Source organism: Balaenoptera acutorostrata, chromosome 4 (assembly GCF_949987535.1).
Source record: "Balaenoptera acutorostrata chromosome 4, mBalAcu1.1, whole genome shotgun sequence".
In the NCBI taxonomy this organism is placed as follows: Eukaryota; Metazoa; Chordata; class Mammalia; order Artiodactyla; family Balaenopteridae; genus Balaenoptera; species Balaenoptera acutorostrata.
In genome coordinates this window covers 58,207,179-58,225,605 of record NC_080067.1, presented here as the reverse complement: position 1 = coordinate 58,225,605, position 18,427 = coordinate 58,207,179, and the positions used below count along the sequence as shown (strand labels likewise).

The 18,427-nt window shown below is 36.7% G+C and overlaps 1 protein-coding gene across 3 annotated transcripts in view; it reads right to left on the bottom strand.

Moving 5' to 3' along the window:
* The window catches only part of NLGN1 (neuroligin 1), a 735,835-nt gene that overhangs the window by 142,832 nt on the left and 574,576 nt on the right, over window positions 1–18,427 (bottom strand). The gene's annotated exons all lie outside the window — the stretch shown is intronic.

Sequence of the window (18,427 nt, the reverse complement as noted above, 5' to 3'; positions counted from 1 at the left end):
ACCTGCTTCCAAAAAGTTATTGTTTATCTTTGGGAAGTGTGTGAATTTGCTCCTACAGTCAGAGGAGTAATTAAGGTCCTCGCTAGAGGGAAGACCTTCAAGGGGACCAGGCTGGGAGGTCTTGTCCACCATAGACTATTTCGCCTGACTGGGAGTGCCAAAGCCTCTTCCCCCATCCTCCGTCTCGTTGGTACCCAACCTTCCACCCACCTCCTAACAAAAGTCAAAACTGTGCTCGATTCAAAGGGCAAAATCCCTCCAAGAACTAACTAGCAGGTCACCCAGGGATTAATTCACACTGAATTTTTTAGACGTGAGACTTGTACTGTTGGGAGAAAGAGAGATGGATCCTGAAGGAGAGATTAAATAGATGGAACTGCCTAAAAAGTAGTTGGAAATTTAGATGGCAAAGGATAGAAAGACATTTTTCCAGTGAGGCTCAACCAAAAGATAAGGAGACAGGATAGGCTCTGGAATCTTTTATGATCTGTGAAGGTTTTAATTCCTTGGCTGCTTTTTCTTTGGTTTTACATTTCTCCCCTTCCGACATACAATTAATGTTATTGACCACATGACCTCTCAAAATTCCAATAAATCATAAAATCCTTATTTTCATATAAAAATCAAGAAGTGGGGCTGAGCTGACATGGATGGAACAAGAATTGAATGGATTCACTGGCAGAAGCTGAGTAGAGTCTGAGGTGACCATGAGACTTTGTGGTACCCAGGAATTCACAGCAAGTTTGGGGAGGGCGCTGGACTTTCCACAAATCACGGACTAGAGCTTGAGCCTAGCTTATCTGTGGCCAAAGGACAGAGTGACCCTAGCAGATTCTTGGATTCCATGCTTGGTGAACATTCCCTAAGGTTCTCTCATCTACTCCCTTGGCACAGAGCACTGAGTCTTATACCTGGAACGTAACAATCATTTGCCAGATTGAATTTCCTTATTGAGATCACTTAAAATAATCTATTACTGGATAAAGAACAGAATCATTTTCCTGACACCTGAGGCAGTGACAGAGTCTACTCTGAACACTGTTAAGCCCACAGTGACTAGCAGAGTGCCCTGAACTCTGGGAATTGCTTAGTAAATGTTTATTGATGATAAATCCAAAAGGTTCCAGAAGCTTTACGGGAGGTTACAAACAGACTGAAAAAAAAAAAAAAAAAAATCCATAAATCCCTCAAGACAGGGTCAGTCTTACAATCCTATTTTCTCTGAAGCAGTTTTAAAAGAAAAGTTTTCTTTAAAAGAAAAAGAAATTTTCCTTTCCATGAAAGGAAAATTTTAAATATCCTATGTTTATGATACAGGTTTGCAAATACAATCAGAATGCCAAGTATTACTATAAAGGGCTTGATTTTTTTGGTTTAACCTTCCCTTTTCCCCCTTTTGGTTATGAAGAATTTCAACAACAGGAAGTTGAAAGAGTAATAAAATGAGTGCTCATATGCCCACCGTCTAAAATCAACAATTAATATTTTACCATGTTTGCTTGCCCTCTCTCTTGCTCTCTTACTTTCTTTCTCATTCTGGGAGGGATTATTTGAAAGTAAATTTCATACATAAGTCTTTCTCTCAAATAATTCAGTTTTCATCTTCTAAGAATAAGCATATTTTCTTATGTAGCTATAATATCACTATCACACTTAAAACTACAATTCTGTAATACCATTCAATATCCAATTCATATTCCAATATTCCCAATTGTCATTAAAATGTCTTTTATAGCTATTTTTTTAAACCAATATCCAATAAAGCTTCCCATATTGCATTTGTCTAGAGCAGTCCCCCACCAGTTTTTTCTCCCATTACACTGACTTTTAGAAGAAACCAGGCCAACTGCCTTGTAGAAGGGCTTACAGTTTGGATTTCTGTGTTTCCTCCTGGTTTTAGTTAACCTGTTCCTCTGTCCTCTGCACTTCCTGTGAACTGGAAGTTATGTCTAAAGGTTTGGTTAGATTTAAGTTAAACAGTCTTGGCAAGAATACCCTATAAGCAATACTTTGTACTTCATATTACTTCAAATCAGAAGGCACATAATGTCAGCTTATCTCACTATTAATGAAGTTAAATTTGATCTCTTGGTTAAGGTGGTTCCCACCAGATTCTCCATAGTAAAATGAAGTTTTCCCATTTGCAATTAACAAGTAATCTATAGAGCAATACGTTGAAACCTTGCAATTATTCTGTTACCACCACTCCCACCCCAAACTTTCACATAATGGCTTTAGCATCTGTTGGTGATCTATCAATTGTTTCACTGGGGATTACTCAGCACTTTTTATTACTACTATAGACACAAGTGATATCCTAGAGGAAGTGTAAAGAGGAAACCAAACCATTAATAAAAATGTTTTTGTCTTGAACTCATTTGGAAGCCTCCAGATCAGCATAGGATAGATAAACAGCAAGGTCCTACTATACAGAACAGGGAACTATATCCAGTCTCCTGGGATAAACCATAATGGAAAAGAATATTAAAAAGAGAATGTGTATATGTGTATAACTGAGTCACTTAGCTGTACAGCAGAGATTGGCACAGCATTGTAAATCAACTATACGTCAATAAAAAAAAAATAAAAACACACACATACACAAACAGATAGCAGATGGGATATGTCAACCACATAGTGGAACATATTTGCTTCTATGCAACAGATATTTGAAAAATAGTTCAAAGATTTAGGGAAGTTTGAAGAGGATAATCTTTACAGTTTGTCATTATGACCACTTTGGTGGTCTTCATCAATTGTTGGTTACTTATTCTATGAGAATCTGGAACAGTTTGATAGCAAGCATATTAGAATCACCTCCCATGAAAGAATAAACATAGGAGGGGAAAATTACATAAACAGCAAATACCTTTGAAGTATGAATAATAAGATCCTAAAAGTAATTTAAACTAGAAAGACAAAAGGATATCTTCAAGAATGGAAAGAATTCCTTAATTTCTCTAGTTCAGACCGTTTTAACACTACCAAAATCAAGGATTGAATGAGTACAAACCGATGGGAGTCTTTGACATGTGAAGAAGCACAGCCCAACTGCAAACCTGAGTTTGTGAGTTAGAGTTACCCAACTGGTTTAGTCAGCCTGTGATTTTGCAAACTTACCTTATGGTTTTATGATTTAAGATAGAAATATGAGGTTTTCCTTTATTGTTTTTTCTGAATATAAAAATTGGATATGCCATTAACAGAAATTATAAAAAGAAAAACAAGGATCACTCCTAATTATGCCTTCCAGACATAATCTTTTCTAATATTTTGGTATATATCATTCAAGATGTTTTTCTATACATATATTTTTTAACAAAAAATACAATTAAAGACTATTACACTGTTTTTGAAATTTGGTTTTTCAGCTAATGTGTTTTATGGACATCTTTCTGCATCATCTTTGTGTGCTATCATTGTAATGATGGAAATTATTACATTGTATAGATGTACCATAATTTATTAAATAATAATCTGTTGAAAGACACAGGGTACTACCAGTTTTCACTGTTGTGAACTGTATAACAGTGATTATTCCTATATTTCAATTTTTGTGCATTGTCCTATGATTTCTTCATACAAAATTCCCAGATGTAGAATTGCTAAGTCAAAAGATACATTTAAAATAAGTACTTGCAATACATGTTTAATCTACTTATTGCTACATGTTTAGCTAATTTTGTTTTGTCTAAATCTGACTGTTTAATTTTGCATAATCTAGTTTTTAGAACACTTTCTCTCTCTCTCTCTCTCTCTCTATATATATATAATTCTACAAACTTACCAGAAAGCTGGCTATGACATCACTTTCCATAGTCTGTTTGTTTTGTAAATATCTCTTCTAGTAATCAGAGGTACAAGAAGTTCTACAGATCCCCAGGCTACAGGATGGTATATTACAATGAAAGCAAGTCTTATACCAAATTCTTTTACAAATGTCGACTGGCAAGTAGACATAAATGTCATACATAATTTTCTTGTAAATTCAAGGGAGCCCACACTCTCTGTCCTGAGAAACTCTGGAAAAGACTATGAATGGAAATTCTTTTCTTTTACATCACAGGCAGATGCAACAAAGGCAGGGCCGGTTAATCTTTGTGATGGGTCAGGCAACAAAATACTTCATGGAATGGGTACAAATGGATGTCCAGACCTAGGACACATTTCGGAAGGTATTGAGCTGTTGAGCTTTTTATATCCTACTGCCTTGTTTAGGAAAGGACAGTGATGTCCTTACCACCTTTCTAGGCAATGACACATTTTAAACACCTGTCATTTTACCATATAGATTTCTAACATCCCTCTTCCTAATTGGCAAACTCTCATGTAGTTTCATTAATAATATTTGTAGTGTTTTCATAGCTACATTGGAATGTAGATTCCTATTTAGGGCCCTTTAAATGCTAGGGAATAGATTATAGCTTATTAAAACACATACACACATATTATATGGCTTATACCAGAGTTTTTTAAAAGTAAATTATCTTTGGATAATATAACAGATGTTGTTATTTATCATTATTGCTATTAATATTATCATTATTATTCCCATTTTCCAGATGAGAGAACTGAATCTCAGAAAATTTACAAAATTTGCTCCAAATCATACAACTAATATGGAAAAAAAACTTTATGGCTATAAATCAGAACTCAGCTCTGGGCTTTTATCATCCACAATAAAGAGGTAAACACGGTGGGTTATGTAGCTTTCTCATAGTTAACCAAGGACCCAGAGGACTAACACAAATGTGTGAAGACATTTATATAAATCATTGTGGATAATGTAAATGACAACACACTTGTTATTAATAGTTTGAACAATGCAAAGATGTTCCAATGTATTATTACTTCCTACTTTGCCTTGGAGAAAGGCAAGGGTATCATGACACCTACATCAGGAGGTAAAGTGCATGATGGTGCTTAAAAGCTTCCTAGTGACCTGGCTTCATAGAGAGGTGAAGCTTAACAATGGATGATTAATATGTCCAATACACTATTTTCTTCTCTTTTTATGAAGGGGGTATGACGGATAAGAATATGAAGATCTTTCACAATACATGCCTACATACAATACATGCCTAACTTCTTCATGACAATTTTTTAAAAAATATTATCTCAGTGAGCATTTGGCAGGAACTGAATGCCAGACACTACAAAAACACCATTTCTAGCAAGTACTTTTAGAATAGGTATTCTCTGCTATTGACTGAAGGATGTTCTTCATGCTCTTAACTTTTAGTATAAAAATCAAATTTCTAAACCCATTTTTTATCATCTTTTCCCATTTTTTCCCCCTTATACCCTACTTTTCTGCCTTCACGAATGACTGCAACTCTGTTGGTGCACTGTCCTGTCCCTTTGCCTTTATCCTTGTTGCCTTCTCCACCTGGCTCACCCTTTCCATGCTCTCTCCCAGCCACCATCTCCCCAATTTTTCTTTTGTCTTTGTGTCTCCTGCATACCACGCCTAACATATCATAGGTCCTCAAGATTGTGCATGAATGAATATATTCATTTTAACTTATTACATTCTATTATATCTGGTCCATTTAGATTCCCCAAGATTTAGAGCTGCCAGGCAAGGAACAGATTTTGATTTGGAAACTGGAAAAAGATTTGGGGGCATGCGGGTGGGCCTGCCACACAGTGATTTGACCTCAGGGTAGTATTATCTGCCCTCTGCCCTGGTGTTCTATCTCTTACCTGGTATGTGCTGAAGCTGCTTTCTTTAGGCTAGGGCTAGACAGGCTCCTACAGATGCTGATGGTTACGAGAGAAGTATGGATTCAGTGACCAACAAAGTATGATCAGTGAAATCTATAGACACTGTTTACTTGAAAATTACACATGAACTTTGAGCGGCAAATGTGTTGGAGCAGACAGTAAAAAATTATACTTATGATGTATTTAACTTATATTTATGTATCTTATTTTATAAAACCACTTTATCTTTGCATGCTTTTATTTTTTTTTATTTTTATTTTTTTTGCATGCTTTTAAAAAATTATTATTAACTACAAATATTCCTTCACATACCTAGTGATATAGCCTGACAGAGTTCCTAGTCATTGGCTGGGGTACCTCACCCATCCAGCAGCACAGTGGACGTCTGGCCAGCACAAGTTTAAAAAATGTTGAAGTCTTCGAGGAACCTAAAAAACCCATTTTAACCCAAGTGTCATATGCACCTTGACTGCTAAATTCACCTTTGTGAACTTAGGAAAGTTCTCAGCTTTTCCTAAGAATTTATGCTGGTTGTGGTCTTCGGGTATTTTTACCCCCACTTTTTATTAGATATAAGGGAATGAATGAATGCATACGTGTGTATGTGTTTGTGTGCATATGTATGTGTGTTTTATGTACCTGGCGGGGGAGCAGGAGGCACAGGTGGTATGTTGAGGCACATTTATTCATCCATTCCACACCAGCTGTCTGGGATCCTTACCTCTTTAAATTTTGAAACAAAACATTGATTGTTTGGGCTTCACCGTTTCTAAGTCTAAGGTACAGGATAGAAAATTTTCTGGGCAGACCAAGACTTCTGAAACCAAATGAGGGCTTAATAAGAGAGGGAAGTCATCCACTTTTATATGATACTTATCTGCTTGTATTAAGTCTTTCATCTCCAGATTTGACAACAGGCTTAACCACACGTGTTTGGACATGTCTGCATTGAGGATTGTTCCCTATAATGTCTAGGTAATAGCCTCAAACAGATGCAGTTGTTCTTTTGCTCTTCACAGGACAAGGACACACTCTGAAAATAAATTTGTCTCTCATTTCCTTTGTTTCTTGTTTCTATTTTGATTTCCTAAGCCTGCTGTATTTGGCAGGCAGACACATTTTCCAGATGAGGCAGTGAGGAAGGCAAGAATCAGGACATGTTTTATGATGTTCTTTTCAGGTTGCTTTACGCAGCACCATATATCTAAAGAACCCAGCCTTCCTGAATGTCCAGACATGTGGCTCCTTTATGAAGCCACTGAAATAGCTCGCCCCAAAATGGACAAGTGACAAGCTACCAACTGAGTAGGTAAAAGCACTGCACTCGGGGTTCTCTAAGGTCAGTCAGTTTGACTAAATGTACAAAGACAAGAACTACACTGACTTTGGGGCTGCTTTTAAAATGGGTCAATAAATAATCACCATTCAATCAGAACAGCAGTGAAGAGACTAGATGTATTCAAAGGCAGTTAAATGGAGGTGAGAGTAACTTTCTTTCCATTTAACTGAGCTGTTGTAAGGATCAAGTGAGAATCCAAATGAAAATGTTTCAGAAAATGTTAAGTGTAATTCCTATCTATCCAACACATTCTCTTTCTAAGTATTTAACTAGTTTTCATGATTCCAGCCAGAGAGAAGCTAGAAATATTTCCCAAATTATTACCCTTTACAAAATTGTTAGAAGAGAATTCCCTCTTAAAAATCAAATATAGGATGGGTAGCAGACTGCTGGCTCTCAGGTCAAGCTTGGTCGGTAGCTGTATTTGGTCAGAGCAGACTTTTCATTTCAATGGACTAGTCATCAAAATTAAAAATTCAGAATGTTTCCAAAAAAATTTTTGAACTTCTCTTCTTTATTGAGAAAGTGGGAGATTTGGGAGCCTGATTTCTCATTCAGCATTCATTCATTCTTTCAGTCACTCATTCAACAAATATTTATTGAGGTTCTACTATGAGCCAGGCACATTCCTAGGCATTAAGAAAATGACAGAACAAAGTAGGACAAAAATCAGCTAAAAGTAGCAGGAGCTGCTACTACATACAAGCATATGCTCTTTAGTTTTATCAGAGCCATACCACCCCGACTTTACATTCTGACCATCAAGCCCACTACATTCATTTATTTTAACTGTCTGGTCCCCGTAAACATTTGTGTTGGAGATGCCTGCAGTACACCTGCAGTTTGCACATATTCATTCAAGTTCTAGAAAGAGACATTTAATGGACCCAAATTATTCATTCCCTCATAGTACATGAGGGATTAAGTTAGGAAGAAAATTGCTGTCTGTTATTAAATTCAACTCGAGCCTCTATTGAGTCTCTGCTACATATACATTCCTGGAGAGGGTAGTCTGGGAATTGAACCCTAGAAGGAGGGTAATTTCCACAATAGGATGCACGGGAGGCATATGCCATTTCAGGGGAAGGTAGTAGAACTGGCACATTTGAAAATGTTGAAGAGACCAGTTTGGCAGGAGCATGGGATGAGGGAGGGAACAGCACTATTTCATGGCCCTACACATGATCCAAAAGGTACTATTGTCACTCTGTCCAAAAAATTAGCAATCAATCACAGGTAAACAAATCCTCCAGAAAATAACAGGATAACAAAGAATCAAGTGGTTTTAAAATATTACGTTCTTATAATACCTATATAATAGAAAATGAGCACACACTTGGATCATGTGGTTGTTACCATACCTGTAAAGCTTTGAAAGGGAGAAAAACAGACAACTGAGGAGTTTTTAAACATCTACATTTGGTCCCAAATAAATTCCCTCCTACTTGGGCATGATTGAACCATTCAGATAAGAGTTCTCACACAGCATTCCAATATATTAAGTTTGATGAGTCATGACAGTAAAAGTACTTATTAAGTCTTGGCTTCAGTCTAAGAAACATTTTTAGCTTGTTCATGTGTCAAAAATAACCTCTGAAATCATATTATTTCCATGACATTTTTGGAAAGGCTGATAAGATATACCCTATTGTGTATGCCTATAAACTGTATTACAAACAGAAGTGAGTGTGGTAGTTAGGAAGTTAGAATGCCATGCTAGCACCTGACATTTTGTAGTTCAGAAAAGAAAACTTTTGATGTCTTTAGGGGCCAAGAAATCTCTTCTTCATCGACATGCAATTTGTTTATCTTATTTTAGTAAGTACTGTGTAAATACCATGCACCTAGGGCTAGATTAGGTACAATGGAAATGGTAGCTTGGAGAAATCAAAGAACTTGTTGTCAATGAGTTCGTGATTTTCAGGGGTCTAGTTTTCCAATGTGGCATTTGCACAAGTTTAAGGAAAGGCAGAGTATCTCATTTTCTATTCTCTTCTCAGTCCCAGGGTAAGGCAAGTTTTCATTATTGGGAGTGGATTGACTCCTAAACTATATTAGCAATTATGATGGGTACAATTAACTGATAAAGAATTTATTATCACTTACAGTACCCTAAGAATTAAATTTGATATTTATTTAACCTTACTCTGTACAGCACACTGGGCTGAAAGGGATACAAAGAAATATTGAAAGTCGCATTCAACACTTGGCTCATCTGTACCTGTCACTCCGCTAGACACTTCATGGACATTATAATTTTTAAACTATGACCGAGGTCTGTCAGGTTGCAAAGTCTATTTTCTTTCTCCTACACTATGCTCTGGTGCTTGCCCTTAGCGAACTCATAAATCCAGTGGGAGAGACAAGGCTACTACATACATATAAAGCAGTAAGAGAATAAACAGAATCTAGTTCTGTGGGCTTGATTTTAATACCAAAACAAACAAACAAGTAGCAACAACAACAAAACCAAAACCAGTTTAGGGAAGGGCTTAAGTGGCAGAATAGAAGTATAGGGCTCTATGTCTCCAACATCATAGACTTGGGTTGAAGCCCAGATTTGCCCTCACCCTTTCTAACTCTGTGACCTTGAACTCTGATGCTCAGTTTCTTCATCTGTCCCATGACAATAATATGTACTGCACTGTAAGAATTAAAGCTAGATGTAAAACACCTTGCATAATGTCTGCCCCAAAGTAGAACCTCTGTGTTATTCAATTCAATGGGCATTTTCTGCCTCACGTTAAATGACCTACATAATTTTTGACAGAGTGACTGGTGACAACTCTCTAGAAACATCTTCATTCCTTACGACCTGAGATTTCAGTCTTAAAGCTTTCCTCCTACCTCTTTGGATACTTCTTGATTTTTTTCAGGGCCCAGTGCTGGATCTTAGTCTGCTTCTTTTATCACTGTACTCTCTTTCTATAGAATCTCACATACAACCATGACATACACATGTATATTCTGATAACTCCAAAGGTATTTCAGAATTCAACCCTGCTTTTGAGTCCCAAAGTGGATTATACAATTGCCTATTCAATACCTCCATTGACTGTCTACTTGACCAGTTCCCAAGGGGACTATGTCCACACCTGAACTCCGTGTATCACACCAACTCCCCCAACCAGTTGAAAATCCACTCATACCATACCTTTACTTTAAGCACTTCAATGGTTTTCCATTGCTCTTAGAATAAAAATAAAAATTTTGCCTTTGCCTACACTGCCACGCTGTAATTTGCCATGTATTTCTCCAGCTTCATCTCATGCCATTCACCATCACATTCAATAATCTTCAGCTAGACTATCCTTTGTTAAGTTCTTCAAATACCCCAAGTTCCTTCCTGAGTCAGACGTTTTGCACCTATTGTCCTTTCTACCTCTTTGCCCAGTAAATTCTTTGTCAAATTTCAAGTTTTAGCTTAAACTTTTCAGAGAAACCTCCAGGAACCTCCAAACTAAGCAGGCTAAGCTTGGTTCTTTTGTTACATGCTTTCATAGAACTCTGTATTTCTCCTTCCTAATACTTAGAGCATTCATTTATATATATGTATATATTTCACTTCCATCTCCCCCTGAAGATTGCTTCATAGGGCAGCAACTGTTCACCAGTTCCAGTGTATCTCCCCTACCCACTACAGGGCCTTATACAAAATAGGAGTTCAAGAAACATTTTCAGTGGATTAATGTTCAATGTCCAGTGGATTAATATTCAAGAAATGGTGGCTATTAATAGAGCAACAATGATACTAGTTACAATGTATATTAATCTATTAAGACTGCTATAACAAATACCACAAACTGGTTGCCTTGAACAACAGAAATTTATTTTTTCATGGTTCTGGAAGCTAGGAAGTTCAAGATCAATGTACTGGTCAACTGGGTTCCTGGCTTGAAGATGGTCACCTTTTTGCTTTGTCCCCACATGTCAGGGAGAGAGAGAGAGAGAGCTCTTCCCCTTCTTACAGGGTTCCAATCCTATTGGATTAGGATGCATTCTTATGACCTGATTTAATCTTTTTTTTTTAAATTTTTATTGAAGTATAGTTGATTTATGATGTTGTGTTAGTTTCAGGTGTATGGCAAAGTGAATCATTTATACATATACATATATCCACTCTTTTTTAGATTCTTTTCCCATATAGGCCAGTTAATCTTGATTACATTTTAAAGACCCTATCTCCAGATATAATCACACTGAGGGTTAGGATTTCAACATACGAATTTTAGGTGAATACAATTCACTCCATAGCATAAAGTTTCATAAAACAGGTAAGACTTAAGATGGGCCAAAGTATATGGGAGGAGAAGGAAATTAAAGTACATAGTATATATTACAGATTTTAAAAGCCAAGCAGAAGTGTTGATTAGTGCAGGAGGCATTAGAAAATAACAGCAGGTATAGGCAGGATGGATCAGATGGGTTCTAGCTATGATATTCAACCATGCATAAGGCATGGAAGCAAGAGCTTCAGTAATGACAATGGGAATAGATGGAAGAGAGTCATTCTAGGAAAATTTTTCACAGAAAGAGAAAATAAACATAACAGCTTGGAAGAAAAAATATATATATTTATGACTCTATGAGGCAAGAAGGTGAAAAAAGCACTATAAGAATGAGGAGGCTGTGAAGGAAAAAAATTTAAACTAGAGTAGAGATCTCAAGGTAGACCTGCAAACAAAACAACACAGCCACTTGACAACAAACTCAGCACTGATTGCCCATGGGCAGAAATCTTTGACCATCACACCAGGTACAGGAGCTCTCTGCTCTCTTATCTCCTGTAATTCATCAGCAACGAATCCCAATGTTCAGGTGACCATAATTTTTCTGCCTTTGCCACTGATTTTCATGTTCAAAACCTACCTGCAAATGGCTTTCTCTTTGCCTTGGGGTCCCCAATTATGAATCCTGGTGAGCTGGTGTGGTATATTAAGAAATATATTTGGTCTTTGTTTCTGATTCCTAGGACAGAGCCTCTGAAACCTTTGGAATTTCCTTAGTGATAGGAGTGTCTTTTGTTATTCATAAGGAGCCCTTTGAGCACAGCTGAATTTATGCTAATGTGGTGACAGGGTAAGGTCCCTAGATAGCCTCAGGATGGGGCTGGTCAAGGGAAAGACCAAGTGACTGGAGGGGTTCTCAGCCCCACCCACCACCTCCAGGAAAGGAGGAGGGCAGAGAAGGCTGGAGATTGAGCTCTAGAAAAACTCTTGAACAAGTAGATTTGATGAGCTTCTGGGTTAGTGAATATGTGTAAGTGCTGGGAGGGTGTGCACCCAGACATAGCAAGGAAGCGCCACGCCTCCTCTCCCATGCCTTGCCATATGCACATCTTCCATCTGGCTGTTTCTAGGTAGTTTCCTTTTATAATAAATCAGTTAATGAAAGTAAATGTTTCTCTGAGTTCTGTGAGCCATTCTAGTACACTAGCAAACCTGTGGAGGTGGATTGTGGGAACTCAGAATTACAGCTGATTGGTCAGAAGTATCCATGACAACCTGAATTTGATATCGGCATCCACAGTGGGGGCAGTCTTATGGGACTGAGCCCTTAATCTGAGGGATTTGATGCTATCTGCAGGTAGACGGTATCAGAAGTAACTTTGTAGGACACCCAGTTGCTGTCTGCTGAGAAATAAAGAATTGCTTGATGTAGAAAAATCCCCACACATCTGGTGTCTTGAGAAAAAAGAAGAAAAATCTAGTTTTCCCTTACAGTTAGAGTCAACACCAGAGCGCCTCAGGTTAGGTGAATTTATCCCAGATTAAACATCTATGGTTATACTTACCAACTACCTAAATGCATAACTGGTAGCATTTGGCATCCCCATTCTTGGTGGCTCCAAATTATGCTCAAATATCAGTGAATATTTGAATATATGCTTACCATCTTAAAAAGGTTCCTCCTTATTTATTTGAAGGATGGGATATGTATTCATTGATTTGTGTATCTTTTATTTTTGTCTTTGTTTTTAAATAACATGCTGCTGAAACAAAATTTTTTGGTACATCTGTGACTACAGAATCTACCAACATGTGTAAGCATGCCATGTGTAAGCAGAGCAGATCCAGCTATAAAAAAAGAGAAGAGAAATCTCTCTTCTCTCTGTTATTTAAAAACCATCAACTAAGCAAGGCTAGGCATGATTTTCCGTGTGAGGGAGAAGCCAGAGCAAGCAATCTTCGCTTTAGGAGACCTAGCTCTAGGTTTTGGCTTAAAAACAATGTCATTGCTGAATCTGAAGGGCAAATTTGCCACACGATAATCATGGGGATGTCATAAATTGCATTCTTTCCTTCTCCCTGAAGAGGTTATTATAGAACAAGGATTATTTTGAAAATGTCATCAGAGAGGTGGAAAAAAATAATCTCCCCCTCTAGGTAGAAGATAATAAAAGACTAAGGGATCCTGGTGGATTTTCAGCTAACAGAGGGCACAACCTTCTTTCAGTTAAAGCAAGAAAGAATGCGGCAAGGTTACATCTCTTTTGTACAACCCTGCTATTTTTATTTTATGGTTATCAAGCCTTTCCTTCATGCTCAAGCTCTTACAGAACATGCAGAAAGACAGTTTTCAAAATGGGTTAAAGTTTTAGGTGAAAAAATTTTTCTCTCAAGAATGTTACCTCCGGAAAGAGAAAAAACAATTAGATGCAGGCAGCATTACACAGCTTGCTATGTTTTTATGGATACTGAAAATGGACAGTATGACTGGGCTTGGGAAAAATGTTTACCCATTTTTCTTTTCATCTATTTCCTTTATTCCACAGGACACTTCAAGGCAGTATGATCAAGAGCCAGTCCACAGGTAAAGGGATTTCGAAGAGGAAGAAGAGAAGCCTTTACTTGTGAAAGATGGGAAAATTTTCCACATATATGAAATAGGGTAAAAGAATAGATGGAGGAGAGTGTGGGTGTAAATTAGAAGCAGTAAAGTCTGCTTGATTTAAAAAAGAAACTGACAAGTGTAAGAATAGTGAGTTCAGTTTCTCATATTTATATGCTCATGTAAGTTCAGTTCTACAAAGTAAAGAAATTAGAAACATGCTCTAGTAGTACATCCTAAGCTATGATTTTGTCCCCATAAAATTCCATGTACCTGAAATGATGGGTGCTTTAACAGATGGGTGTATAGTTCTCATTGTGTAAGATCCTGAAGGTGTTGAAGTTTAAAAGTGAAAACTAGTTGTTTATATTTGATGAAAAATTCCATGGTAAGATTGGAGATTTGAACATCCAGAAATGAATCTATTAGACTAAATGTTATTACCATAGCTATGAAGCAAAGCTTAAACAATTTTTTAAAAAAAATTTTCCTGTGCTGAAAGCCTACTTTATTTTTTATGAATTTTATTTTATTTTTTTAATACAACAGGTTCTTATTAGTTACCTATTTTATACATATTAGTGTATATATGTCAATCACAATTTCCCAATTCATCCCACCACCACTACCACCACTTCCGCTTTCCCCGCTTGGTGTCCATGCATTTGTCTCTACATCTTTGTCTCTATTTCTGCCTTGCAAACTAGTTCATCTGTACCATTTTTCTAAATTCCACATATATACGTTAATATACGGTATTTGTTTTTCTCTTTAGAACTTACTTCATTCTGTATGACAGTCTATAGGTCCATCCACGTCTCTACAAATGACTCAATTTTGTTCATTTTTATGGCTGAGTAATATTCCATTGTATATATGTACCACCTCTTCTTTATCCATTCATCTGTCAGTGGGCATTTAGGTGGCTTCCATGACCTGGCTATTTGAAATAGTGTTGCAATGAACACTGGGGTGCATGTGTCTTTTTGAGTTATGGTTTTCTCTGGGTATATGCCCAGTAGTGGGATTGCTGGGTCATACGGTAGTTCTATTTTTAGTTTTTTAAGGAACCTCCATACTGTTCTCCATAGTGGCTGTATCAATTTACATTCCCACCAACAGTGCAAGAGGGTTCCCTTTTCTCCACACCCTCTCCAGAATTTGTTGTTTCTAGACTTTCTGATGATGCCCATTCTAACTGGTGTGAGGTGATACCTCATTGTAGTTTTGATTTGCATTTCTCTAATAATTAGTGATGTTGAGCACCTTTTCATCTGCTTCTTGGCCATCTGTATGTCTTCTTTGGAGAAATGTCTATTTACATCTTCTGCCCATTTTTGGATTGGGTTGTTTGTTTTCTTGATATTGAGCTGCATGAGCTGTTAATATATTTTAGAGATTAATCCTTTGTCCGTTGTTTGTTCCAAATATTTTCTCCCATTCTGAGGGCTGTCTTTTTGTCTTGTTTATAGTTTCCTTTGCTGTGCAAAAGCTTTTAAGTTTCATTAGGTCCCATTTGTTTATTCTTGTTTTTATTTCCATTATTGTAGGAGGTGGGCCAAAAAAGATCTTGCTGTGATTTATGTCAAAGAGTGTTCTTCCTATGTTTTCCTCTAAGAGTTTTATAGTGTCTGGCCTTACATTTAGGTCTTTAATTCATTTTGAGTTTATTTTTGTGTATGGTATTAGGGAGTGTTCTAATTTCATTCTTTTTACATATAGCTGTCCAGTTTTCCCAGCACCACTTACTGAAGAGGCTGTCTTTTCTCCATTGTATATTCTTGCCTCCTTTGTCAAAGATAAGGTGACCATAGGTGCATGGGTTTATCTCTGGGCTTTCTATCCTGTTCCATTGATCTATATTTCTGTTTTTGTGCCAGTACCATATTGTCTTGATTACTGTAGCTTTGTAGTATAGTCTGAAGTCAGGGAGTCTGATTCCTCCAGCTCCGTTTTCTTCCCTCAAGACTGCTTTAGCTATTCAGGGTCTTTTGTGTCTCCATACAGGTTTTAGGATTTTTGGTTCTAGTTCTGTAAAAAATGTCATTGGTAGTTTCGTAGGGATTGCATTGAATCTGTAGATTGCTTTGGGTAGTATAGTCATTTTCACACTATTGATTCTTCCAAGAACAGGGTATATCTCTCCATGTGTTTGTGTCATTTTTGATTGCTTTCATCAGTGGCTTATAGTTTTCTGAGTACAGGTTTTTACCTCCTTATATAGGTTGATTCCTAGGTATTTTATTCTTTTTGTTGCAATGGTGAATGGGATTGTTTCCTTAAATTCTTTTTTGGATCTTTCATTGTTAGTGTATAGGAATGCAAGAGATTTCTGTGCATTAATTTTGTATCCTGCAAATTTACCAAATTCATTGATTAGCTCTAATAGTTTTCTGGTGGAATCCTTAGGATTCTCTATGTCTAGTATCACGTCATCGGCAAACAGTGACACTTTTAGTTCTTCTTTTCCAATTTGGATTCCTTTTATTTCTTTTTCTTCTCTGATTGCCTGTGGCTAGGACTTCCAGAACTATGTTGAATAATATTGGTGAGAGTGGACATCCCTCTCTTATTCCTGATCTTAGAAGAAATGCTTTCAGTTTTTCACCACTGAGAATGATGTTTGCTGTGGGTTTGTCATATATGGCCTTTATTATGTTGAGGTAGGTTACTTCTATGCCCACTTTCTGGAGAGTTTTTATCATAAATGGGGTTTCAATTTTGTCAAAAGCTTTTTCTGCATCTATTGAGATGATCATATGGTTTTTATTCTTCAATTTGTTAATATGGTGTATCACATTGATTGATTTGCGTATATTGAAGAATCCTTGCATTCCTGGGATAAATCCCACTTGATCATGGTGTATGATCCTTTTAATATGTTGTTGGATTCTGTTTGCTAGTATTTTGTTGAGGATTTCTGCATCTATATTCATCAGTGATATTGGTCTGTAATTTTGTTTTTTGGCAGTATCTTTGTCTGGTTCTGGTATCAGGGTGATGATAGCCTCGTAAAATTAGTTTGGGAGTGTTCCATCCCCTACAATTTTCTGGAAGAGTTTGAGAAGGATGGGTGTTAGCTCTTCTCTAAATGTTTGATAGAATTCACCTGTGAAGCCATCTGGTCCTGGACTTTTGTCTGTTGCAAAATTTTTAATCACAGTCTCAATTTCAGTGCTTGTGATTGGTCTGTTTATATTTTCTATTTCTTCCTGGTTCAGTCTCAGAAGATTGTGCTTTTCTAAGAATCTGTCCATTTCTTCCAGGTTGTCCATTTTATTGGCACACAGTTGCTTGTAGTAAACTCTCATGATCCTTTGTATTTCTACAGTGTCAGTTGTTACTTCTCCTTTTTCATTTCTAATTCTACTGTTTTGAGTCTTCTCCCTCTTTTTCTTGATGAGTCTGGCTAATGGTTTATCAATTTTGTTTATATTCTAAAAGAACCAGCTTTGATCTTTGCTATTGTTTTCTTCATTTCTTTTTCATTTATTTCTGATCTGATCTTTATGATTTCTTTCCTTCTGCTAACTTTGGGTATTTTTTGTTCTTCTTTCTCTAATTGCTTTAGGTGTAAGGTTAGGTTTATTTGAGATGTTTCTTGTTTCTTGAGGTAGGATTGTATTGCTATAAACGTCCCTCTTAGAACTGCTTTTCCTGCATCCCATAGGTTTTGGGGCATCGTGTTTTCTTTTTCATTTGTTTCTAGGTATTTTTTGATTTCCTCTTTGATTTCTTCAGTGATCTCTTGGTCATTTAGTAGTGTATTGTTTAGCCTCCATAGGTTTGTATTTTTTACAGATTTTTTCCTGTAATTGATATCTAGTCTCATAGCATTGTGGTCAGAAAAGATACTTGATACGATTTCAATTTTCTTAAATTTACCAAGGCTTGATTTGTGACCCAAGATATGATCTATCCTGGAGAATGTTCCATAAGCACTTGAGAAGAGAATATTCTGTTGTTTTTGGATGGAATGCCCTAAAAATATCAATTAAGTCCATCTTCTTTAATGTATCATTGAAAGCTTATGTTTCCTTATTTATTTTCATTTTCGATGATCTGTCCATTGGTGAAAGTGAGGTGTTAAAGTCCCCTACAATGAATGTGTTACTGTCAATTTCCCCTTTTATGGCTGTTAGCGTTTGCCTTATGTATTGATGTAGCCCTATGTTGGGTGCATAAATATTTACAATTCTTATATCTTCTTCTTGGATTGATCCCTTGATCATTATGTGGTGTCCTTCTTTGTCTCTTGTAATAGTCTTTATTTTAAAGTCTATTTTGTCTGATATGAGTATTGCTACTCTGGCTTTCTTTTGATTTCCATTTTCATGGAATATCTTTTTCCAACCCCTCACTTTCAGTCTGTATGTGTCCCTAGGTCTGAAGTGGGTCTCTTGTAGACAGCATATATATGGGTCTTGTTTTTGTATCCATTCCGCCAGTCTATGTCTTTTGGTTGGAGCATTTAATCCATTTACATTTAAGGTAATTATCAATGTGTATGTTCCTATTACCATTTTCTTA